Source organism: Desmodus rotundus, chromosome 4 (assembly GCF_022682495.2).
Source record: "Desmodus rotundus isolate HL8 chromosome 4, HLdesRot8A.1, whole genome shotgun sequence".
NCBI classification, from domain to species: Eukaryota; Metazoa; Chordata; class Mammalia; order Chiroptera; family Phyllostomidae; genus Desmodus; species Desmodus rotundus.
Genome location: NC_071390.1, coordinates 42899028 through 42925363, shown reverse-complemented (window position 1 = coordinate 42925363; position 26336 = coordinate 42899028). Strand labels below are relative to the sequence as shown.

At 36.9% G+C, this 26336-nt stretch overlaps 1 protein-coding gene and 1 pseudogene across 1 annotated transcript in view; one reads left to right on the top strand and one right to left on the bottom strand.

The window, feature by feature from the left end:
- Positions 1-26336, top strand: part of CTNNA3 (catenin alpha 3) — a 1492024-nt gene that overhangs the window by 262288 nt on the left and 1203400 nt on the right. The gene's annotated exons all lie outside the window — the stretch shown is intronic.
- On the bottom strand, positions 19305-19919 carry LOC112305564 (NADH dehydrogenase [ubiquinone] iron-sulfur protein 8, mitochondrial-like; annotated as a pseudogene).

Here is a 26336-nt window from a genome sequence, read left to right as displayed (position 1 = left end):
AGATTTATTGAGGTATAATTTGAATACAATAAAATGTACCTAATTAATGGTTGACTGAATTTTGAGAAATGTAGCCACCCATGGAACCATAAGTATAATAAAAACTACTTCCCTCACTGCAGAAAGTTTCATTGTGCCTCTTTGTAGTCAAGCTCCTTCCCCACCCCTTGACACAGGCAATCACAGATGTTTTTTGGTCACTATCAATTAGTTTTATCAGGTATTTGATTCAAATACAGTATTATTTGTTCAAAGTCATCTGTTGTCTGTTTTCTTCCCTTCATGGTCCTCTGTGCATAGAGCTTGGGAACTGATCTCATTCTTCCTTTGTCTGTCTCATTTTCTTTCCTACTTTTCCAAAACTCACTTTGCATGTCTCTTTCTTCTTCTTCAGATAACATTATTAATTCATTTTCTTTTATATGTCCACTATAGACTCTGGCCACAAGTTATTACCCAAAGGGCTTCAGTGTCAAAATCTTTTCACCTCCAAATTTCAATTATATTACTTCTTTTAAGGCTGATTCAAAGGAAGAGAAGAAACTTTCAAATTAAAATTTTGTAAACTCCTTTATGTTAGTCACATTCTTCATGGCACCCATGTAATATGTATCAAATTGAGGAAGAGTAAAATAAAAGATGGCAGTTAAGCTTACTCTCAAAAAGTAGGTATATTTCAAAACCACTCTAATTAGTAGTAACCAGGAGTAAGAGCGAAATAAGTAATACTAAAAAATATTTGTGAGCGCATCTGGGGGATCATCAGAATGAGTATGTTGGTTCTTCACTCTTACAAATTTGAAGTCTCAGAAAACTCGTTTTAAGGAATAGTTTGTGAAGGACATCACAGCTGTTTTTAGGGCCATTTACTTTCCTTTATTTGGATGTAGGAGGAAATTATTTAGAAGTAGTAATTTAATGCTATTTCAGTTGGCATTTAATTGGGTTTATATGTTGAAAGATACACAGAACTAGATATTTAATTATAGGTTTTATAATGGTAAAACATACTATGGGAACAATCTTGTGAACTTTGCAATGTGCTTTCCTATGTGAATATCTTCCAAGGTGTGTACCTCTAAAAATTTCCTCCCCTTTTATCCAACTATTTTTTATTTAACTCTTCCATCACTCTCTAAAGAGCACAGGTAATCACAGCCTTGGGTATTTATTTATTCTGAATAAAATTAACTTCATCCTGTCAGAGACACATCACATAAATTCCTCTGGAACTTGTTTAGGTAACTAGAAACATTTATTTAGTTGCTTCTTTAATATCTACTTTTGATGGCAATATTTCTTTTTTATTGTGGTAAAAATACGTGAAATTTACCACTTTAACCATTTTTAAGTGTACAGTTTAAGAGTGTTAAGTATTTTCACATTGTTGTGAAATAAATCTCAGACCCTTTTCATCTTGCAAATGTGAAACTCTGTATACATTAAACAGCTTTGCTCTTCACCCTGGTAACCACAATTCAGCTTTCTGTTTCAACGAATATGACTATTTTAGATACCTCTTGTGAGTGGAACCATATAGTGGAGTTTTTAGCATAATGTCCTCAAGTGTTATTCATTTTGTAGCATGTGACAGGATTTCTTTTTTAGAGGCTTAATCATATTCCATTGTACGTATGATAGAGCATTTTGCTGATCCCGTCATTTGTCAATGGACATGTGGATTGTTTCCACCTCTAGGCTACTATGAAGAGCGCTGTTATGAACATAGATCTGTAAATACATTATTGAGACCCTGCTTTCAATTCATTCGGATATATACCCAGAATTGAGATTTCTGGGTCATATGGTGGTTCTATTCTTAATTTTTTTGAGGAGCCATCATACTGTTTTCCATAGTGGTTGTACCAATTTACATTCTCACTAACAATGTACATGGTTCCTTTCTCCACATCCTTGCCAACACTTGATATCTCTTATTGATGATAGCCATTCCGACAGATACGAGGTGATATCTCATTGTGGTTTTGATTTGCATTTCCCTGATGGTCAGTGATGTTGAGCATGTTTTCATGTACCTGCTGTTCATTTGTATGTTTTTTTTGGAAAATGTCCCTTCAAGTTCCCTGCCTATTTAAAATCAGTTTTCTTAAGTGAAATAAGCCAGGCAGTGAGGGACAAATACCGTATAATCTCACCTTTAACTGGAACATAATCAACAAAAGAAAAAAACAAACAAAATATAACCAGAGACATTGAAGTTAAGAACAATCTAACAATATCCAGAGGGGAGTGGGGAGGGTATAGTGGGGAGAGGGGTTTTCAGGAACTACTATAAAGGACACATGGACAAAACCAAGGGGGAGGGTGGAAGCAAGAGAGGGGGGTGGATTTGGCTGGGTGGGGGGAGTGGTGGGGAGAAAATGCAGACAACTGTAACTGAACAACAAGAAAGTAATTCAAAAAATTAAAAAATATATTTATTTTTAGACAGAGGGGAAGGGAGGGAGAAAGAGAGGGGGAGAAACATCAATGTGTTGTTGCCTGTCTTGTACCCCCTACTGGGGACCTGCCCCACACTCCAGGCATGTGGCCTGACTGGGAATCAAACTGATGACTCTGGTTTGCAGGCTGGCACTCAATCCACTGAGTCACACCAGCCAGGGCAGTTTTCTTTTCTATAGAGTTGTTTGAGTTTCTTATACATCTTGGCAATTAAGCCCTTATTAGATAGATCATTTGCAATTTTTTGTGTCATTCCATAGGTTAACTTTTCATTTTGCTGATTGTTTCTTTTTCTGTGGAGAAGCTTTACAGTTTAATGCAGTCCCACTTGCTTATATTTGCTTTTGTTGCTTGTGTTTTGGTGTCATATCCAAAAAATTATTGCAAAGACCCGTGTCAAGGAGCATTTTTCCTACTTTTTCTTGTAGGAGTTTTATGGTTTCAGACCTTACATTTAAATCTTTAATCCATTTTGAGTTAACATTTAGTGACTGGTGTCTAGTTAGGTATCTAATTCATTCTTTTGCATGTGACTATTCCAACACCATCTATTGAAGAGTATATTGTTTTCCCCTTGAATATTCTTGGCCTCTTTGTCAAATACTAGTTGGCTTTATATGTGTGAGTTTATTTCTGGGCTCTCAGCTCTGTTCTGTTGGTCTATGTGTCTGTTTTTTTTTTAAGTCAGTACCTTAGTGTATTGATTACTATAGCTTTGTAATATAGTTTGAAATCGGGGAACATACCCCTCCAGCTTTGTTCCTTTTTCTTAAGATTGCTTTGGCAGTTTGGGGTCTTTTGTGGTTTCATACAGTTTCATGTTTCTTTTTTTTTTTTTTTTTTCAGTTTCATGTTTCTTTTCTCACTAGGAGAGTGTCTACGTGCTGAGCTGTCGGGTTTTAGGGGAAGGGTGCTGTGTATAGTGGGAATGTACTTTTCCCACCCTCTCCAATGCATCTTTTCTTATTTATGTGCTTCATTCAGGTGCTATAATCCCTTACCTGGAATTCTTGGTTCTCGTGAAGGTATTTTCATGTGCAGCTGGTTTTCAAGTTGATGTTTCTTGGGAGCACTGGTCAAAGGGGATGAATATTAAAAATTTCTATGTTGCCATTTTGCTTACATTACTTCCTGTCACAAAGCATTTCCCTTATGTTTTCTTCTAGGAATTATATAGCTAGGGTCTTATGGTTTGATTTTTAAATCATGTCCAGGTAACTTTTGTATGTGGTATAAAATAAGGTTTTAACTTTATTCTTTGGCATGTGGATGTCTAGTTTTCCTAGAACCATTTGTTGAAGAGACTGTCTTTTGCATTGAATGGTCTTGGCACCCTTGTTGAGGATCATTTACCAAATATGTGAGGGTTTGTTTCTGGGCTCTTTATTCTATTCCATTGGTCTATTTGTCTTTTTGCAGCTACCACACTGTTTTGATTACTGTAGCTTTGCAATGTGTTTTGAAATAGAATCCTCCGACTTTGTACTTTTTCCAAATTATTTTGGCTACTTGATATCCCTAGAGATTTTATATGAATTTTAGGATGAATTCTTATATTTCTGCAAAAAAATTGCCATTGGGTTTTTGATAGGATTGTGTTGGATTTGTAGATCTCTTTGGGTAGTATGGACATCTTAACAATATTAAGTCTTCTACCCCATGAACACAGGATATCTTTCCATTCATCTGCATCTTCCTTAACTTCTTTCATCATTGATTTGTAGTTTTCAGTGTAAAAGTCTGAAGTCTTTGATTCAGACTTTGATTCAGACACAAAGAAGTAAAAGTCTTACTTCTTTGATTATATCTATTACTAAGTATTTTATGCTATTGTAAATGAAATTGTTTATTTAATTTTCTTTTTGGAGCACTCATTGTTGGTATATAGAAATGCAACTGATTTTTGTATGTTTGGTATTTTGTAACTTTGGTGGATTGCTTATTCAAACAATATTATTCTGGAATATTTTAGGGTTTCTATAAAAGATCATATCATCTGACAACAGAGATAATTGTACTTCTTCCTTTCCAATTTGAATGTGTTGGTGGCAATATTTTAAAGGAAAGATACATTTGCAGGCTGCCAGCATTTCTTGGTACAGGCAATGCTGCACTGGCATTTTCAGTGTATTCTCAGGCGTGTAATGCTCTACCTTTGTTCTCTCAACAGGGTGATTAATTAGGTTAGCATTTTTTGTTTGTTATCATCCTATTTGAGCTCTCTGAAGAAATAATAGATTGATATATTATTTATTATATCCACTGTACGTTGATCAGAATTAAATTGACCCTGTTTGATGTTATTTTCACTAAAATTTCTGTTCTACAACAGGTTAGTCAAAACAAGGTAATAATGACCTCTTTTTGGCCATATCTTCGAGACCAGCTGCACACAGACACATACACCAGCACACATGCACACATACTTACATGCCCATCTATACACACACTTATATACACATACCTGTTCTTATTATTTCTCTTTATTTTTTTTCTCTGTGCTGCATCCATTGTCTCCCAGGATTCTTATCCTCATTCATTTCCTTTTTATCCCTTCCTTTATTCTTTATTTTTCTTACACTCATATTGCCACCTCGTATACGTTTTCCTGCAAAGTGGCAATGCAGGAGAGGTTTATGAAGCATTTTAGACTTGCCACAAATGTTTAGCTAGGAGATGTTGTCAGATGAAATACTAATTCACTTGGTGATGGTGAGTGAATGGTAGAATCTTTATTTGGTAAATTTACGTACACAAGCATTCAGGGAAAAGTTGTTTTTGTGCGAACTTTTGTTAAACTAAATCACTATGAAAGAAGTGAGATTTCATGGTCCTTGTGACAGTCGCAAGGAATAGACTGCATTAATCATGCTGCAAAAAAGACAGAAGCAAAGGTTGAACCATTAAACTTTTAGAGATGAGTCATAATTGTAATGGTGCTATGTGCCTTCAAACATTTTCACAAAATGAAATAACATTTTTCCCGTAGTCACAATTACATTAGCGCCTTTCAAAGATGTTGGAATTAAGCTAAAGAGGTTAAAAGGAGTCATCAGATCAAGAATGGAAGCTATCTTTTGAGAATCAAAACTTCCTTATGATAATGGATAAAAAAGTTTTGAAGTAGAAATCTGTAATTCTGGTTCTGGTTTTGCCCCAGTATTAACTTTGGCAAGTCTCTTAGCCCCTTCTGACTTAGTTTTTAGCTCTCAATTTCTTTATTCTTGAATGAGGGGTTAGACTAATTGGTCTCTAAGTTAACTTTCAGTATTTCAGTAGTTTGATCCAATTCTAGAATTCTTTCTTTCCTCTGAGCATTATGCTTACTTCTATTAACTGGCACATTTAATTAATGAAGTCTTTCAGTACTCATTATTCATGTCATTTAACTTTTAAGATAGGAAAAATGTTTCAAAGGTGTGATTTTGTAATTTAATCTCTTCTTGAGTATTGAAAAAGTGACCCAGCAAGCATGTAGGAGGAGGGAATGACAATGAAATGCCAGTGTGTGTTGCTTCAGCAATTTCTGATTGTGTAAAGCATGAACAGTGGGAGTCATGTGAGAACACATGTGATGGGTGGCAGATTCTCACAGGACCTTAAGAATAGGGACCAGACAGTGGTATTGTCCTCTTAGTGACACAAGTCTCATGGATCTTTACTCTAGTACCCCACCATTACTGTGGACTCTTTCTCTTTTTGTGGTTAATTCCTACTTCTGTTGGTTGACTTCTGTCTATGTTATTCCTTTTTAGCTTCAGAGTGATGAAATCTGACTTGTCCAACCAATTATTATTTCCATTCATTGGACAGAGCTTTATGTGCTAGGTCACCTAATGACCATTTTGAGATGCTCAGGACAAAGAATGAAGGTTGGGACTATAGGTTGTCTCTTAGGAAGGGTTACTTAGAAACACTCTTAGGTAGAGCAGGACCCAGTAACCGATACAGACATAGCTAGAATACTGAGTTTTAACTAGTGTACATTTTCAAGATATTCTTCAAAATAAGCATAATGTTTTTCTTCATGAAATGACTTGAAGAGTAGGTTTCTGCTACTGATGTTGTGGTTTGTATTAATGGGACATTACACTCAGTTGTTGATGTAAAAAAATAGTAGTATGTAATGTGCAAGGTGAAGATTCAGGGCTTGGAAAGCTTTTCATGTCGTTTGTTTTATTTATTTTTTAAATGGAACTGATTGGAGTAACATTGGTTAGTAACATTATATAAATTTCAGGCCTACAAGTTCATAATGCAGTATCTGTATACTCTGTTGTGTGCTCACCAGCTGAAGTCTACTCCCTTCCTTCACCATGTATTTGCCCACCTTCACTCTCTCTGTCCTCCCCCAACCTCCTTCCCCTCTTGTAACCACCACTGTATCGTCTGTATCTATGAGTTTTATTTGTTTGTTCATTTGTTGCTTTTTGTTTTATGTCCCACATATGAGTGAAATAACATAATTGTTGCCCTTTTTCCATCTGACTTGCTTTACTTAGCATAATACTCTCCAGATCCATACATGTTGTTGCAAATGGCAATATTTCATCTTTTGATGGATGAGTAGTATTCCATTGAATATACGTAGCACATCTTCCTTATCCAGTTGTTTGTTAAAGGACATGTAGGTTGTTTCCATGTCTTGGCTATTGTGAATTATGCTGCAATGAACATAGGGGTACATCCTTACAGATAAATGTTCTCAAATTTTTAAATAGATACTGAGAAGAGGGTTTCCTGGGTCATATGGTAGATCTATTCTTAATTTTTAAAGAAACTTCCACACTGTTTTGCATAGTGTCTGTATCAGTTTATATTCCCACTAGCAGTGTTTGAGGCTTCCTTTTTCTCCACATCCTCTCCAACCCTTATTTTTGTGTTATTGATAATAGCCATTCTAAGAGTCGTGAGGTGGTATCTCATTGTGGCTTTGTTTTGTATTTTTCTTGTAACTAGTAATGTTGAGCACCCTTTCATATATCTGTTGGCCATCTGTATGTCCTCCTTGGAAAATTATCTGTTTAGGTCCTCTGCCCATTTTTTAAATCAAATTGTTTGTTCTTTGTTGTTGAGTTGTATGAATTCTTTATATATATTGGGAATTAGTCCCTATTTGAGGTATCATTTGCCAATATCTTCTCCCATTTGGTTTGTTGCCTTTTTGTTTTGTTGATGGTTTCTTTTGCTGTGCAGCAGCTTTGTAGTTGATATAGTCCCGTTCAAACCAGTGGACACACCAGGTTCCCTGTATAGGAATTGCTTTTGGTTGAATTCAGCCACTTGGGAGCTCAGGTTGAAAACTGGATGAAGTGGGTAAATGAGGTTGGATTATAATTGTCTTATCCCCTTGTTATGGGGTTTTCTAGAGAAGGCTGGTTCTCTTGACAAAAAGTCATTAATCCTTTCAAAGTGGCTGTCTCTACAGGACTTTCTCTGGGTCCCAGTTACTACTCATTTTCTTACTCTTTGGTCCTAAGGGTGATATACTCCACTGTTATTACCATGTGGTTATTGTATTATATCTATGTCAATGGCTGTCAATATTTTGTGTGTATTAGAATCTCCTGAGAAAGTTGATAAAGCAAATTGCTGAGCTCCATCCCCACAATTTCTGATTTAGTAGGTCTGAGGTGATGCTCCAAATTGGCATTTTTTAAAGTTCCTAGGTAATGTCGGTGCTGCTGGCCCAGAGACCACACTTAGAGAACCAATGCCTTATGTTTCCTTGTACCTTGCACAAAGCATTATTAAATTGTCCCTTTATTAACCCCCCTTTTTATTTTAATTTAGGTGTGGCATCTGTTTACTGTTTACTTTCTAGTACACCAAAAATGGTCCTGAGAAAACAGAATGAAACTTTGAATTCTGGAATTAGTTTTATCATATACTCAAGGAGTGTAGAAGAGGAAAATGAGATATGGGTAATTCATGGCATATGGTGGCACTTTAGTTTCTTAACTTATCACTGGTGATTACATTGAATGAAGTATAGATGGACAATAGACTTTTGGGGGACAAGTGATACTTAGTTTATGGCAATGATAACATATTTAAAGATTGTGGAGTCTTCTGCCTTCTTTTTATGATGCTAAGGAGGGTAAACAGGGAAAAGGAGTAGTTAAAAACTGTTAACACACAATAAAGAACATTGTAGGTAAACAAGAAGCCCTCTGTTGCAGACTTGCAATGAAGGTGTCTCTCATCATCTGTAGTTTTAAGGCAAATTTGGTGAGGAATCTCTAGCCCTAAACCTAATCCTCTGTCCTCTAAGATACAGAGTCCTTCAGTGCACAAAAGCCTTTTACTTGCCTAACAAATTAATGCTGAATAAGTTCAGGATCCACCTTTACCATCTCTTATTGATTCAGCATAGCTTAGATGGGAAGGTACACAGCCTACTTTAAGAGGAATAGTTCATGCAGTGAAAGAGTTCAAGACCTTGCTAATCTGTATTGGCACACCTGGGGAGTGGATGCTAAGGTCTATCAGACTAAGTTCATTTGCATTGGTGTACTCACCTGAAATTTCAGATTTGATATACTGTCTTGGGCACTTGGGGGAAGCATTAATAGTCTATGAAGTTTATTAATTGAAGCCTGAACTCAATGATGACCTATAGTTAATAAGGCAGAAATGTTTGAGTTTATCTGACATACTGTAGAAGAAGGAATTTAAAGGTTTAGGGAAATCAAAATGCTGTAATAGATCAGCTAACCCTTAACCATACTCCTAAGGAAGACCATAGGGTGCTCTTTTAGTCACTAAAAAATTAGAGCACTAAAAAATGCATTTGTGTGGGCATGACAGTATTTTTGAATAACTCTGTTTCTGTTCTCTGTAGGAAGGAGATGATAGTGGGTTATGCTATAATAGAATTGGGTTCCCTGATCTTAATAGGATTAATGGGGATGTGTGTCTCAGAATGATGGATGCCAGCCTGCACCCCTTGTTCATTATGAACAAGGTGTTTGGAACTATGCCAGCAAGCCACAAAGATGGGTTTGGCTTATAAGGATCTATGGGAGTGGTTCTCAAACATTCCTGTGTATCAGACTCACTGAAGCTTGTTGAAATCTAGCTTTCTAGGCTCCACCTCCAGAATTTCTTAATCAGTCAGTCTGAAGTGGGATCTGAAAATTGTCAATTCTAATTGAAATTCTTTTTTAATAGTTCATTTTTATTGTATTTTTCCCATTACTATTCCACATACTCTCTTCCACTTCCACCCCATCCCCTGCAATCACCACTTCATTGTCCCTGAATTCTTTTTCTTTTTTGCTCAGTCCTTCTGAAACCAGAAAGTTGGGGTTTCTACTGCCTGTCACTACCAGAGTCAATAATGAGACATGAGGATTGAATCTTTGTGGGTGCTTTATTTAAATGCCAGTGACCTGAGGAGATGGAGGGTATGTTCCCTAAAACCATCTTAACATCTTATTGCAAGCTGACCTTTTACATAAGGAGAAGAAAAGGGTGGTAAGGGGTTTGGAATTCAGGGGAAAAGGTTAATTAGATAAAAGTTGCAGTCGGCAATTTTCCTAGCATCCCTTCATCTGCTGACCAGTGATTTTTTATGTGCATCCTGGTCAGAGGACATGCTCTCTCTGGAGTACAATGGTTCAGATACCATCTTGACTGCTGGTAGTCCTCCTGGAACACAATGGTTAAACTGCTTGCAGGCCTCCTGGAGTGAAGGTAGGTCTGGTCATTCATTCCAGTTCCTGGAACCAGCTTTATGCATTCATTAATCACTAAGCCTATTAACTATAACTAAAAACTAAATAATTGTTAATTCTTGAGTTCCCCTATCAACTCTACCCCCCAGTTGCTCCCCTCCCTTGAGCTGTCAGCCTGTTCTCCATGAGTTTGTTTCTATTTTGCTTGTTAGTTCAGTTTGTTTATTATATTCCACAAATAAGTGAAATCATATGGTATTTGTCTTTCTCTGACTGACTTCTTTCACTTACCGTAATGTTCTCCAGATACCCACTGCTGTTGCAAAGGGTAAAATTTTCATCTTTTTTATGACTGAGGAGTATTCCATTGTGTAAATGTACCATAGCTGTTTTATCCACTCATGTACTGATAGATACTTAGGCTTCTTCCGAATCTTGGGTATTATAAATAATGCTGTGATGAACATAAGGGTGCATATATATTTTTTAAATTAGTATTTTGGATTTATTTGGATAAATTCCCAGAAGTGGAATCACTGGGTCAAAAGGCAGTTCCATTTTTAATCTTTTGAAGTAACTCTATACTGATTTCATGGTGTCTGCACCAATCTGCATTCCCACCAACAGTGCACGAGGGTTCGCTTTTCTCCACATCCTCAAGGACACTTGTTTATTGATTATTGTTGATGGCCATTCTGACAGGTGTGAGGTGATGGCTCATTGTGGGCTCATTTTAATTTGCATCTCTCTGATGATTAGTGGCATTGTGCCTTTATAGTCAATTAATAAATGACAAAGGAGGTAAAAACATACAATGGGCTGAAGATAATTTATTCAGTAAATGGTGCTGGAAAAATTGGACAGATACATTCAGAAAAATGAAACTAGACCCCCTACCTTCTTATGTCACACACAGGAATAACTTCAAAGTAGGTTAAAGACTTAAATGTCAGACTCCAAACCATGCAAATCCTAAAAGAAAACATAGGCAGTAAAATCTCAGACTTTGCTTGTAGCAATATTTTTTTTCCTGATATTTCACCTCAGACAAGGGAAACGGAAGAAAAAAATAAACAAATAGGACTACATCAAACTAAAACCTTTTTTCTCAGTGAAGGAAAACATCAACAAAATGAAAATAAAACCCACTGAATGAGAGAACACACCTGCCAGTCCACCTGAAGTGGGGCTAATATCCAAAATGTATAAAGAACTTATAAAACTTAACCACAACAAAAAAAAAATCCAATTAAAAAATGGGCAAAGGACCTGAATAGACACTTCTCCAAAGAGGACATACAGATGGCCCATAGACATATGAAAAGATGCTCTAATTGAAATTCTAATCAGGTGATGCTGGTGGGCTGAGGACCACATGCTGGGAACCATTATTCTATAGCAGTAGTGAAATGATTATGCAACTCTAAGATTAAAATACATGTGCAGCCTTCCAAATTACCACCTGATAAATATTAAAACCTTGTGCCAGGTCTTAGGGGAAGAGATAAGTCACCTTAGTGTTTTTGGATATATGCCAGTTCCCATTTGAGAGCCTCTCAAACGAGGGATAGGCTAGGTCCCTTTGTAAAAGGACATGGCAATGTAGCCATGGGTGTATATTGTACATTTTTATCTAGCCCATCTCTAAACATATTTCTATGACATAGTAATACAGAATGAAAAGGCATGGTCTTCATTTACGGATCGATCTTTATGGTTTACTGAGACTACCTGTAAATGGATAGGTGTTGCTCTATAACCCCATGCAGAGATAACCCTGAAAGACAGTGGGAAAAGAAAATCCTCCTAATGTGCAGAACCCTGCAGCCTTCTACCAGGGTATGCTGGAGAAAGGGAAATAGACCCTCTGAGTTATTAGATTCTGGCTCTAAACTTATACTGATCCCCCGAGACCTTAAATGCCATCTTGATGCACCAGTCCGGGAAGATTCATGGTGGTCTTGAGATAGATGGTAACGTTATGAGTCCAACGGCAGTCCCCTGCCTCTGTCTGACTGGTGAGCGCAACAGTCATATGGGTTGCAGAGCACGAGAATATAGTTTTGCTCAGGTGGTGATGCCAATTGCACATTATTCCAATTGTGGTATTTTTATGGGAGTAAAGAAGTAGAGTCCCCTGAAGTGTTCTATTTTATATTCCCATTGGTGAGGGAAAACCAGAGGTCATTTACATTTATATGGCAAGGAAAACAGTGTATGTTTACAGTTTTTGCCATAAGTAATATTCAACTGATCACCATCACACATAATCCAGAGGCATTTTGATTTCCTTTATATCCAATAGAACACAAAATATGTCCATTACACTGATAATGTTATGCTAATTTAACCTATGGTGAAAGTGGCAAGTATCCTAGTCACCTTTATAAGATATATACATATCTTATAAAGATAAGGCTGTGGGGGATAAACCCTGTAAAATTCAAGGGCCTGCCACATCAGTGAAGTTTCTAAAATTGCCATGAGACTAAAGCAGGATATTTCTCCTGAAGTGAAAAACAAATTGTTATACCTGCACCTTGAACCCCCTTCACCACCAAGAGTTGGACATAATTATCGGTGAGCCTCTTTGGATTTTGAATGCAACACGTATTACCCTTAAGCAGGCTGCTGCCTCCCATTTACTGGGTGCGCTCTACGACTGCCAGTTTAAGAGAAGCCAGGAGGAAGAAAGAGCCCTGCAATGGGTCCTATCTGCAGAGCAAACTGTCCTGCCTCATGAATTTTATGACCCAGATGACTCAATGTGTCGGGACTGTATGTGACAGAGATACTATTTGGAGCTCCTGACAAACCCCAAAGGAAAATCGTGGTACAGATTCTTCTTTTGTCAACAACGATTCCCATTTGAAAAGCAGTTTTTCTCACTTGTTTGTGGACTGAACACCCACCTGACCACAGGGTGGACTAGATGTTACCTAATATAGTGAGCCATAAAAACTGGATGTGCTCAGGAGCATTCCATTATAAATCGGAAGTGATGTATCAAGAGCAGGCCTGCGGAGATCCAGAAGGCATAGGTAGGCTGAATAAGAGGTGACTTACACTCCCATGGAACTTGGTACTGCTAATCTCTGACTCTTCCTCAGCCCAAACCTGTAGCTTCATGGGAAGTTTCCTATGATATGTTATTAAAGAAAGAAAAAAGCATCATCCTGACTTATGGATAAGTTTTCATGGTATACTGAAGTCAGCTGCAGGATGTAGGAGCTGCCTGACAACCCCATGCAGGAATGACCGTGAAAAACAGTGGGAAGGGAAATTCTTCCGATGGACTCAACTCTGAGCCTTGCATCAGTTGTTAATTTTGTGTAAAAGTGGAAATGTCCTAAGATATCAATATATATTCATTCATGATCAGTGCCTAACACATTGACTGAGTTGTTAGGGACTTGGAAAGAAAAAAATTGGGAAACTGGTGATAAGGAGATCTGGAGGAAGGCTCTTAAAATTGTCATGCAGTATGAAGATATTCTTGTCTTACCTGAATGTCTACTAAAGGCATACATAATGGAAGAGGCACTCAGTTTTTAGGTGGGCAAATGACCCCTGTGGCTTGCTCAAAGTGTCCATGTACAGTGTGGATATGGTGTCTGAATAGACATATGGAAGGCTCAGTAACATAGTTTTTTCTTTCCCAAAGCTGATCTGGCTTATGCTAGTGGCTGAGTGTCCAGCTTGCCTAGATAAGGCCCCAACATTGGCATCATCCTGATGGGACCATCCAGCTACCCATTCATAGGATGGAGAAAGCAGTACTTTGTTATAAAAAAAAGACACAAAGTTCAAATATTGATTTGCTTTCTATTCTTTATTTTTTTAACATTGTTTTTATTGTTGTTCAAGTACAGTTGTCTCCATTTTCTCCCACCACTTCCCCATACCCCAGCCATCCCCACCTCCCACCCTTGATCCTACCTATCGTTGGTTCCATCCATGTGTCCTTTATACATACATGTTCCTGAAAACCCTTCTCCCTTTTCTCCCCATTATTCCCTCCCACCTCCCCTCTGGATACTTGTCAGTTTGTTCTTAATTTCAGTGTATCTGGTTATATTTTGCTTGTTTATTCATTTTGTTGATTAGGTCCCACTTATAGATGAGATCATATGGTATTTGTCTTTCACTGCCTGGCTTATTTCACTTAGCATAATGTTCTCCATATCCAACCATGCTGTAGCAGAGGGTAGGAGCTCCTTCTTTCTTTCTGCTGCATAGTATTCCATTGTGTAAATGTACCATAGTTTTTTGATCCATTCATTTACTGATGGGCACTTAGGCTGTTTCCAGCACTTGGCTATTGTAAATTGTGCTGCTGTGAACATTAAGTGCATAGGTTCTTTTGGATGGGTGTTTCAGGGTTCTTAGGGTATAATCCCAGCAGTGGAATTGCCAGGTCAAAAGGCAGTTCCATTTTTAGTTTTCTGAGGAAATTCCATACTGTTTTCCACAGTGGCTGCACCAGTCTGCATTCCCACCAACAGTGCACTAGGGTTCCCTTTTCACCACAGCCTTGCCAGCACTTGTTTGTTGATTTGGTTATGATGGCCAAGAATAGCATTTTTTAAATGAGATTATATTTGTCTAGTATAACATTTGAGGCAAGCTCATTCAAAGGTCTTCTTGGAGGTGGTTGGAAGGAACTCTAGCAAAGGTGAAATCTATAAAGCTAACAGATAAAAATCAGCTTAAATTGTTTCTATCAGTGAATTTCAATTTATCTTACAGTATGGGATTTAATTAATTTTGTTTCATTTAATAAATACTCCCATATAATGTAGCTCCTGTACTAGATACTATCTCATATTTATAAGAATTAATAGTTTAAAGTTTATATTATTTTCTTCTTCCAAATTAAATGCATGAGGTCCAATTGACCCGCATAAGGGTGAATGGACTCCAGTTACTGAAGAATCCCTTAAAAGCTTGTATGATACAGCCAAGGTTGTAGATTCTGTTTGAAAGATTTTACTGTTAGGCAACAAGGATGGGGTCTTAGTCATCCCTCTACATACCTCCGTCTCCCACTATTAGCATAATGTTTGGTGCTCACTTGGCGCTTAATGTTTGCTGAAAAACATAAATCAGTAAATATTTGGAGATTCAAATATACATACGGAAATGTAATCTTCAGAGAAAATATACAAATGGAGACAAGGTATACATGGAGAAAAACACTCAATATTGACAATTTCAGGGTAATCACATACATACAAGCACCTCAAATTTTTAAACTTAAAATATATTCAACTACACCAAATTAATTCTCTCACTGATGTTCACCTCTGCCTCCAAATTTCTCTCTCTATATACCCTTCTGCTCCCAGATTTCTCTTCATTTAATTGGATAATATATTTTGCTTACATTAGCAATTCAGGCAACAATTTTAGAAGTGCAGTGTTTTTGATATGATTTTGAAGAAGAAGAATGGTTACAAAACTATGCATATTATCAAATCAAATGTACAAATTTATTAGGCACCTGAAATTTACACGCAGGAAAGGAGTCATATGAAAGGGACTCCTAATTCTGTCACTGAGATAGGAGCTAAAAATAAGATTTATACTGTTGCAAGTTAAATCAATCTCAGTGATCTTTTTTATTGAAGGGAAGTTCTAATTTGATTTATAAAAGTTTAGTTGAACATTGGAACAGATGTTGACATCCCTTATCAGCTATTATTTTGTTATACATGGTTGGAAGATAAGCCGATAAGGTCATCTGCCTAGATTGAGATACTATGCATTATTTACAGCTCTAATTTTTGTTCAGTAATTGGTAGGTGCAGTTCTAATTTTGCTTGTTAATGACTACAATATATTGTTCAGGCAAATTACAGAAACAGAATGTTCCGTTACTTTCAGCAGTATGGCTAAAAATTGATGCAATGAGTTTTAGTTGAATTAAGAGCCTTTACCAATATCATAATTCACCACAAAGATTCTAACACTAAAAATACACCAACAGTGAAATGAACTTGAATAGAATGGAATTTGTATATTTGTTTGGCATTGACCTCTATCATCTCTATCATCAGTTGGCCTTTCTTTATTGTAATTTTGGGCAGAATGTTGTTTTCATGATCATCAACTAAATGCCTATTATCTGTGAGAAAACATATACTTAGAATTGTTTTCTTGAATTTAAAATAAAAGTGAAGTACTCCTCCAAAGTAAAAAGACAAAAATTCTTTCTCAGAGGTCGGAGAGAGAAAGTGGACTTTCTTAGTGGAAAATTAACACACAATAGGAGATCAGAAGTTGCAAAATTATAAAGCTTTTTTTTTTTTTAAACTAGAAGAGCATTAGCAACTAAGGAAACAGTCATCAGCATGGTAAGATGTATAAGTACTTTCTAAGTTGGCAGCATTTTAGTCACATGGGACTCCAAATTGAATCATATGGGAAGTTAGGTCAAAGATGATTTTTACTCAAGGAGTTTCTAGGGATAAAAGCAGAGACCCGCATACACATAAAGGCCTTGATACAGCTATTAAGAGTGAAAAAAGTCTCTAATTCCTATAGTGTCAGATTCCATGCCAAACTCTAATGTACTGAGCCCCAGATGAAGTTACAAACAAATGAAATCAATAAAATCAAGCACACAGATCAAGAACTGGGGTTGTTTCGTAATGTTTAAAGGTTTCAATGTGGGTTTTAATTTTCCCAAGTAGGAATACATTAACAGTTGAATAAAATCTATTTAAGTTAGAAGACATCCAACTATGGTTCTAACATTTTATTTTGTTAAACCTTACTTATTGTATTATGTATTTCAGATAACTTTGGGGGGAGGGTAGTCTTTTAAACAATCCATACGCTCGTCAAGTACATTGACTAAGTATTATGTTAGGGGACAATATACTCTTTGGGTACTCATAAGGATAAATATCTTAGGAGCTTCTAAGCAGGTCACAGAAATAAATTTTAAAATATCTCTTGTTAGAGGTAACAATGAGATGAGCTTGAGAGAGGAGTAATGCTTTGTGAACAGTTGGGTAGGCAAGCGCTATAGAAAGAGAAAGTCCGTAGACAAGGTTATATAATTTCATTCATTCTTCAGGCAAGACCACAGGTTTAGTCACTTTAATAGGTCTATTACCTTCCATTTGTCCTTGTACTAAAGGTCACACTGTTAACTCAATCTGCCCCACAAATAATCATAACTACTACATTTTGGAAGCATGCCATGTCCCAAGCTTTGTATTAAACACTTTATGTATATTATTTTATTTAACCCTCACAGCTATTTTATGAAGCAGGTGTCAGTATCTCCGTTTATAGACAGGGAAAGAGACTTGAAATGGTTAATTTATTACACAGCCGGAAAGAGCCAGAGGTGAGATGTATACCCTTGTGTGCCTGACCCCAAAGCTTATCCTTTTAAACCTTATACTTTTCTGCAGTGGGTCACATTATGTATTTTCTTATGTAAGGAAGGGTGAGTATATAAACAAATTAAATACTGCACACATGAGTGTGTGTGTTACATACTAAAAATGGATTAGTAGAATCATCTTATCTCTTGAGGAACATATTAGGTAGATTAAAGAAGTTAGTAGGACATCCCCTGGGAGAGATTGCAGAGCTAGTATTGGAGTTAGATCAGGGTATTGTTATTATTTACTCTGTACATTCATTAAGAACGTACAGTATTTTGAACTATCTTACTGTATATGAGTAGTAGTTCCCAGAGGAAAGCCTGGAACAATACAGCTTAGAGTAAAGTCTGGCCATTCCACTAATGATGCGACCTCGGTAACATTTCTTAACCACCTCAGATTTTCTGCTTGGAAAAGGGATACAAATAGCATCTACTTTATAAGGTGCTTGTGTCTATTGAAAGGGACAGCACATAAAATGCTTAGCACAGATCCTGACACTTAGAAGAATTTTACAAACTTTAGCCATTATTATTATTTTGTATATCTTATTAAATTCTCAATTTTATTAGGCTTTGTATTTTATAGTCCTATAAAAGCAGCGTAATTTGGTAACTAATTTTATTTATTAGAGAATGGAGCTTTCTTTTTCATTAGAATCAAATAATCTTTGAATTCTAGTTGAATTATATATGAATTTGTTTCAAATTGCTCCTGAAACAATATTGACTTTAATGAGGAGTTTAAGTTATATGTCACATATTAATATGTTCCAGACTGTGCATTGGCTTGAATGCTGGGGACTGGAATTAAAAGATTTCTGTATGAATTATAAAATGAACTAGAAGCATAAGGAACAAATTATAGAAAATCTAATTTCTTCTAATATTCTTTACTAGATGATACAGATTTGGGGGAATGATTTTCCTTTGATGAGTCAGTTTTTGGAAAATGTTTTATGTTCTTATATTCTAAGATTCTATTATATTCAACTAAAATGCTGTTATCTTAGTTGCTATTTCTCTAAAACAAGTTAAGAGTATATCACCACTTATGACATTAGAGTTAGATCTTTTTGTTATATATGTTGATTGAAGTCATGTTCTTTGCACACCTTTAAAGCACTACTATTTTGGGCTTATAATGTAAGAAAGCCATGCAAACAAGCATTTGGTCGTGAATATACGCAGGTTGTGTGTGTGTGTGTGTGTGTGTGTGTAATTTTATATAATGGATTGGGATCTGTGGGGCTACATGCCTTACAAGTTATGGAGGTCTATAATTAACCAAATTAGAGCAGGAAAAGTAGATATTACTACATTTCTTAACACTCTGAGCAGGGAATTACTGGAGTCACTGGCATTTGCATCTTAAACGAAGGGCACCAAAGTTCTAAAACACTGCCTATAGAGATTCTAAAGACTTCGTTGGATCCATGTTATCTGCTTAAGAAATAATAGGCAATAAAAATAATTGATAATTTTCTGATAGTAATTGAGTATGTTTTATCCTTTGTCTCTGCATCTTGAAATGATTTACTGAATATGCTATATTTTGATGATTAGAACAAAGATAGAAGAACCAGATAATAAATGGGCCCTTAGATGTGCCTTCGTGTGGTAAGAGATCTTTAGGATTTTGGAATGAGGGAGGCCAAATGTTTGATAGTCTTCTTTTGGCAGGGCTTGTGCTGGAACATCAGAGCTTCTTTACTGGGCAGCAAGAGCTGCAGGCCAGCTGGGAAGGCTGGGGGGAGCCCTCACCAGTTGAGGTAGTCGGCCTGGATGTTGGTGGAGATCTTGGTCTCCCACTTGGCCCCATTGTTGAACAGATTTTCCTTGTATAGCAGCTCCTCATGTGTCTCTGAGGAGAACTCAAGGTTGGGTCCCTTGACAATGGCATCCACAGGACAGGCCTCTTGCAGAACTGCAGTGATGCACTTGGTCACCTTGATGTTATAGTGGGTGGTCCGGTGGCTGCCATAGGCCAGGCTGGTGGTTTGGTCTGGGTGGTCCTGGCCTTGGCAGAGCAGATGGCCTCACAATGCCTGCAGGCAATGCAGTACTCCTCCTTGGTAGGTAGTGGAGCACCCCGAGGAAGCATGGGCTTGGCGGGCCCTTCTCAGATGGGTAGGTGTTGGTGGATGGTTCCCGGACAGGTAGCTCAGGTTCATGCCAGGCCTTGGATGAGCTCAGACCACAGAAGGGTCTGAGCAGCCCAGTAACTGATTTCATGTCCACCAGAGCTCTTGCCTGGTCATGTACTTGGAGGTGGCTGCCACTGCGCTGCTGTGGAGGCTCTAGCCACTTGGACACCCTGCGCGTGCAGCCTGGACCAGGGCCTGAAGCAGCGTGGGTGTAGTCAGGCAACACATCTCGAAGCACCATGGCTCCTTCTCAGGACCAAGCACGCTGGCCTGTAGTCTGCTTTTTCTTTACTTTGTTCCTGGTTTTTGAGATCTAGACCTTACGTGCAATAACCCAATTCTAATTTCCTCATCTGTATGAGAGCAAACAACAGATACTTCTTTTAGGGGTTCTTTTGAAGATTAAATGAGATAATTTATGTGAAGTGGCTGACATAAAATGATGTTCAATGTACTTTAAAACATATGCTGTTTGTGACCTGGGGTTTGCTCTGTCTCCTCTCCTCCTTCTGTTTCCACAGTTGAGGCTTTTAACTAAAGTTATCTTTTCCCTCTTTCATAGCTAATAATTCAGACCTGATTTATTATATAGTATGGTGTACTCAGGAGGCATGCACAATGATGACCTAGTGGTGTATCTGAACAATGTTAGAACTGCTACTGATATTTAATTTTTACTTAAGAAAAATTTTAGGTTCAGTAATATTTAATATAAAGGCTAAGAGTAGTATTTTTGTGTAATGTATACATAAATACATTGAGTGTGAATGCTAAATTTTTTTCCTAGCAGGAGTGCTTTATCAAAAAGGGTTGAAGATTATTGACCTATCATTTAGTACCTGGATGAAGCTTTATGGGTGACAGGAAGAGGAATTTGGAAAAGTTTTTCTGAACACATTCTTGGGTCCAGAATTTAAGTGGCTTGCAAGGAGGTAATCTATTTAGGTAGGAGTGTTGGAGGGCAGTAGGGGTCAGTGTTAGGGCTGGGATCTTCTGAATTTTTGCATTTTCTAGAGTGGATCTTCAGTACAGTTTTTGCGTAGTTTTGTTGTCACTGTTACAGAGAGAACCACCTTGTTGAAGTGTGGTTTCTTCCGAGTCTTCTATGAATAAGGCTGTGATTTTATTTATAGGGGAGAAAAATACACAGATAATGTGCAGTGCAAATTTATTGTAAATACTCTTATTAAGTAATCAACAAGGCCTGTGCCTTATAAACTGAGTACTGTTTAAATCAGTTGCTTTGATACTTCAAGAATGACATAAGGCTACTTTGTGGGATTCATGTACTGAAAAAGTTTTATTTCATGTTGAGCAAATAAATAGAAGTTCATGAGAAGAAGTAGTTTATAATCCTGTCATTGAGACTCAAACTTATAATCGAAGGATTTTCCATTGATCCTAACTTGATTTGGGATTAAGACCACTTTTGCTGAACTGTACTTGACTGGAGAAATCTGCAGTCCTGTTGGATTTCAAAGCCATTTCACAATACTGCTTCCATTTGAACCAGAAAAAACAGTTTTATAGAAGAGTAAGTTACTTATTTTGAGAATTGGAATAATACGTTTCAGTGATCATGGGACAGTATTCTTGCCATTGATGGCTTACTTAATACTGTTAAATTTATGTGTAGTTACACAACATGAAATGGTTTTAATGAAAAGCGTCAGTTACAGAATGGGCTGAACTTACTTTGACTACAAAGACTCACATTACTATGATGATCAAGGTGCTCTACCACTCTCAGTAAAAGCTATTCTTTTTAGTGATTCAAAGCCGATTGGTGCTCCTTTAATAATAAAAGTGCCCTAGTTCTACAATCATGGAGAGTGCTAGAGTCATAACCATACGTTTCTCTATAGCACTTGAAACACAAAATCAAAAGCTAGTGTTTTGAGTAGTATTCTGTTTTCAAATACTATTCAAGATTGTATTGGACTAAGAAAATGTATCCGATGAGTGTTTTGAGGCTGCTCACATCATCTGGTTACTTGCGGAGGACACAGATTGGCCTGGGCTATGAGCTGGGTATGAATGACTATAACAAAAATAACCCCATCTGATAAATTCAAGTCATTTATATGCTGTCAGTTTGTGTTATGTGTGCCTAAAGGACGCCTTTTATAGGGACACACACAGTTATTCAAGAAGATTGTCTTTACAATATTTTTATCGTACTATATGCAAACATTCAGAAAATATTTGTATGAAAATAATGGCAAATCTGATGAGTGTTAGTCTGGAATCCGAATATCAAAAGGATATACATATCTCCTTTCTTTGGTCCAGCGCATATGTATGTATGACATTTTTTCATGTGCCAGTCACCACGGAATAGCACAGAACTCTTGATTTTGGGGTGTGTGTTCTGGGATCTCAAAAAAGGTGCCAAAATATTGTGTTTAAGAACCTTTCCAAGTTTAGAGGTAAAGGATAGTGGGAGGAGGTAGGAAAGGTTAATAGGGGGATAAATGGTGATTGAAGGGACTTGACTTGGGGTGATGAACACAGAATACAATGTACAGGTGATGTGTTATAGAAGTGTGCTCCAAAACCTATATAATTTTATTAACCTATGTTGCCCCAATACATTCAATGAAAACATAAATAATAAATAAAAAATAATCGAATAGAAGAGAATCTTTCCATATTTAATAAGAGCTAGGGAAAGGATTTTTTTCAGCAGCGCTGTAAAGTCAAACCATAAATATTGATAATTCTCAGGTCCTTAAAATGCTTTAAATAGAGACAACTAGTACTTTTACATCAACTGTAAATCAATATTCTGTTCTTATAAAAATTTTGTAATTCTGTGTTGTGGTATTTTATATCAGGAGTTAATGCACAGTAAATTTTATAGACATAAAAAATTGTATCTTAAAGGCGTTCCCATTTCTGGAATGTTTTACTACTCAATGCAGGAGGAGAAAATTAGATGATTGTTTTGGTACTAATTTAAAGTTTGGTCATTACTATAAGATGCTTAAATAATAGGTAAAAACCAAATTTCAGAGAGGACAGGTAATAGTCATCATTTATTAAGTGCTTACTATATAAAAGCTGTTTTGCTTAGTACTTTACATGAGCTATATAACGTAATCCTTATAGTAACCTATGGGACATGTAACATTGTCCCCATTTTACAGATAATGTTACTGAAATACAGACAAAATAAGGGATTATTTAAATGTCACACAACTAGTAAATGGTAGAACTGGGGTTTTTACTAAGGATTCTCTGCTGCAAAGCCCATATCATTCCAGAATATTATACTTCCCACAGATCATCATTAAAAAAGCCATTATTTATCCGCAGGTTGAATGGAGCCCTCATGAGAAATCAATTGGCTCCTCAGTGGGTATGAGAGTCACTGAAGTTTACTTAATGGTTTCTTTCAATTGACTCAAATTTCTAAGAGAGGGCAAATGTCTTCATTTACTACTTGGAATAAATAAATGTGTACCGCACTTGCAGAAACATACTGTGTATGCTAGGAACCAGCCACACGTTTGGTGGAGAATGAAAATATGTCCCTCGTTTGCCCCAGCCCATTAATTTTAAAGTGCCGAGAGCCCAAAGCAGCCCCCAACAGCTGGAATACTACCTGTTATTCCAAAATAGACACTAAAATCCTTTCCCTGTTTATAAAAAATAAAACCATTCCTCTTTTCTTAATAAGCTTTGTCAATATAAAAGGAAATAAAATTGATGGCCTGGTGTTCTTCCTTTTTTTGTGCTGAGTTTTGCATTGTACTGCTGTTATGATGAAATCTGGAGTATTCACAAAAAGCAAATGTAGTTCCTGCCTGTGGGAACCCTTGTAAAAGACAAACTGTGATTTTATGATGACATATTCTTAGGCCACACATAATTAATTTTAAATAATTGAGTTAGCACAAACATTTTTATATTTTATAAAAATTTTTTTCCTTTCTCATTTCTTCTCTCTTTATGAAACAAGTGTCTACTTAAAAAATGTTAAATTTCCTTAAAATATCTTTCTTGGATATTACATTTTTGATGCCTATTTGAGAACTTTTTTTATGAGTGTGAAGTTGTGCCAAGAGCACTAGATTGGATATTATTGTAATAATGACCAAATCAGTTTTATTTTGTGAGAAGAAGTGTTTAGCTCAGTGTCTGATACTTCTTAGATTCCCACTGTGTTTTTTTACAGTAGACATCCCTGTTAGCTGAATTACTTTGCACAGTTCTCTAGGTTTCACTTTCCTTATTTAAAAATATGAGACTTAAAGATGATTTCTAAGGGCCTTTAGCTAGCTCTACAATGCGACAATTTCCTGATAGATGTGTAACATCTGATGCCATAGGCTAGAGTCTTTGCTATCCATTTAAACATGTCATGATTATTCCTATTTGTACACCTTTAATTACTCTGTTTTCCTGTTACGAGAGTTTTCTCTTCTCACTGCCAATCTAAAATCATCCAATCAATATTTATTCACTAAGTTTTTAAATATATTTTATTGATTATGCTATTATAGTTGTCCCATCCCCCCCTTTATTCCCCTTTGCCCTGTACACCCCCTTTCACCCACATTCCCCACCTTAGTTCCTGTCCATGGTTCATACATATAACTTCTTTGGCTTCTCCATTTCCTATGCTATTCTTAATCTCCCCCTGTCTATTTTCTACCTACCATTTATGCTACTTATTCTCTGTACCTTTTCCCCCCATTCTGTCCCACCCCCTCCCCACTGATAACCCTCCATGTGATCTCCATTTCTCTGATTCTATTCCTGTTCTAGTTGTTTGCTTAGTTTGTTTCGTTTTTGTTTTAGGTTCAGTTATTGATACTTGTTAGTTTGTTGTCATTTTACTGCTCATATTTTTGGTCATCTTCTTTTTCTTATATAAGTCCCTTTAACATTTCAGATAATAAAGGCTTGGTGATGATGATCTCCTTTAAGTGGACCTTATCTGGGAAGCACTTTATCTGCCCTTCCATTCTAAATGATAGCTTTGCTGGACAGAGTAATCTTGGATGTAGGTCCTTGCCTTTCATGACTTGGAATTCTTCTTTCCAGCCTCTTCTGGCCTGTAAGGTTTCTTTTGAGAAATCAGCTGATAGTCTTATGGGAACTCCTTTGTAGGTAACTGTCTGCTTTTCTCTTGCTACTTTTAAGATTCTCCCCTTACCTTTAATCTTGGGTAATGTAATTATGATGTGCTTTGGTGTGTGCTTCCTTGGGTCCAACTTCCTTGGGAATCTCTGAGCTTCATGGACTTCCTGGAAGTCTATTTTCTTTGCCAGATTGGGAAAGTTCTCCTTCACTATTTTTTTTTCAAACAAGTTTTCAATTTCTTGCTCTTCCTGTTCTCCTTCTGGCACCCCTATGATTTGGATGTTGGAACATTAAAGGTTGTCCCTGAGGTTGCTAAGCCTCTCCACATTTTTTTTTTTTTTTGAATTCTTGTTTCTTCTTTTCTGGTTGAATGTTTATTTCTTCCTTCTGATCCAAATCATTGATTTGGGTCCCAGTTTCCTTCCCTTCACTGTTGGTTCCCTGTACATTTTCCTTTATTTAACTTTTCATAGCCTTCACTTTTTCCTCTATTTTGCGACTGTACTCAACCATTTCTGTGAGCATCCTAATTACTAGTGTTTTGAACTGTGCATCTGATAGGTTGGCTATCTCTACACTATCATTTAGTGTACTTTTTCTGGAACTTTGGTCTGTTCTTTCATTTGGGCCATATTTTTTTCCCTTGGCACACCTGTTAAGTTCCATGGTGGGGAGTCTTAGGTATTAGCCAGGGTGGGGCAACCCAGGTTGCTGCAGTGTAGCACTGTATGTAGGGGAGGGTTCTGAGAGGGAACAATGCTGCTTGCTCAGCTCTTGGCTGACTTTCAGTCAAGTCCTCCACTACCCACAAGCAAATTGGGTCCTTCTGGTGCTGATTCCCAGGGGTAGGTTTGTGTACGTTGTAGGACCCTGTGGGTTTCTTCAGTGAACTCTCCTGTGAGGCTGGGAGTTTCTCCTGCTGCCGCCTCAACCCCCACAGGTGTTTTCAGTCAGAGGTTTTCAGGCTTTATTTCCTGGGGCTGGAACCTTAGGTTGTGCAGTCTGTCTCGCTTCCCAGTTGTTCCTCCTGGTTTATTGGCACACAAATATGGGACTGCCAGGTCTGCAAGTTGCCCCCTTTCTGTGAGTCCTCTCCACCCTGGCTGTCCATCTCCACCCCTCCTACCGGTTTGGATGAAAGTTTCTTATTTAACTCCTTGGTTGTTGGACTTCCATACAGTTTGATTTTCTGGCAGTTCTGGTTATTTTTTGTTTTTGAATTTGTTGTTGTCCTTCTTTTGCTTGTGTGAGAAGGCAAAGTATATCTATCTATACCTCCGTCTTGGCTGGAAGTCCAGATTTTCCTGTTCACTAATATTTTCATTGAATAATTACTATGTATAATATTAAAGGAATAAGTAAAAAAATAAACCTTTACATTCTAATTATCCTTCAAAGACTTTTTAAGCTTTAGTTCCTATATTAATTCTTCCTAAAAATTCTGAATGATTTAGATCTCTATACTTTCTCATGTCCTATATTCATTTTATTTATCATATTTTTGGTAATTATATTTTGTGAAAAGAAAACTACATTTTGCCACATCAACTAGCT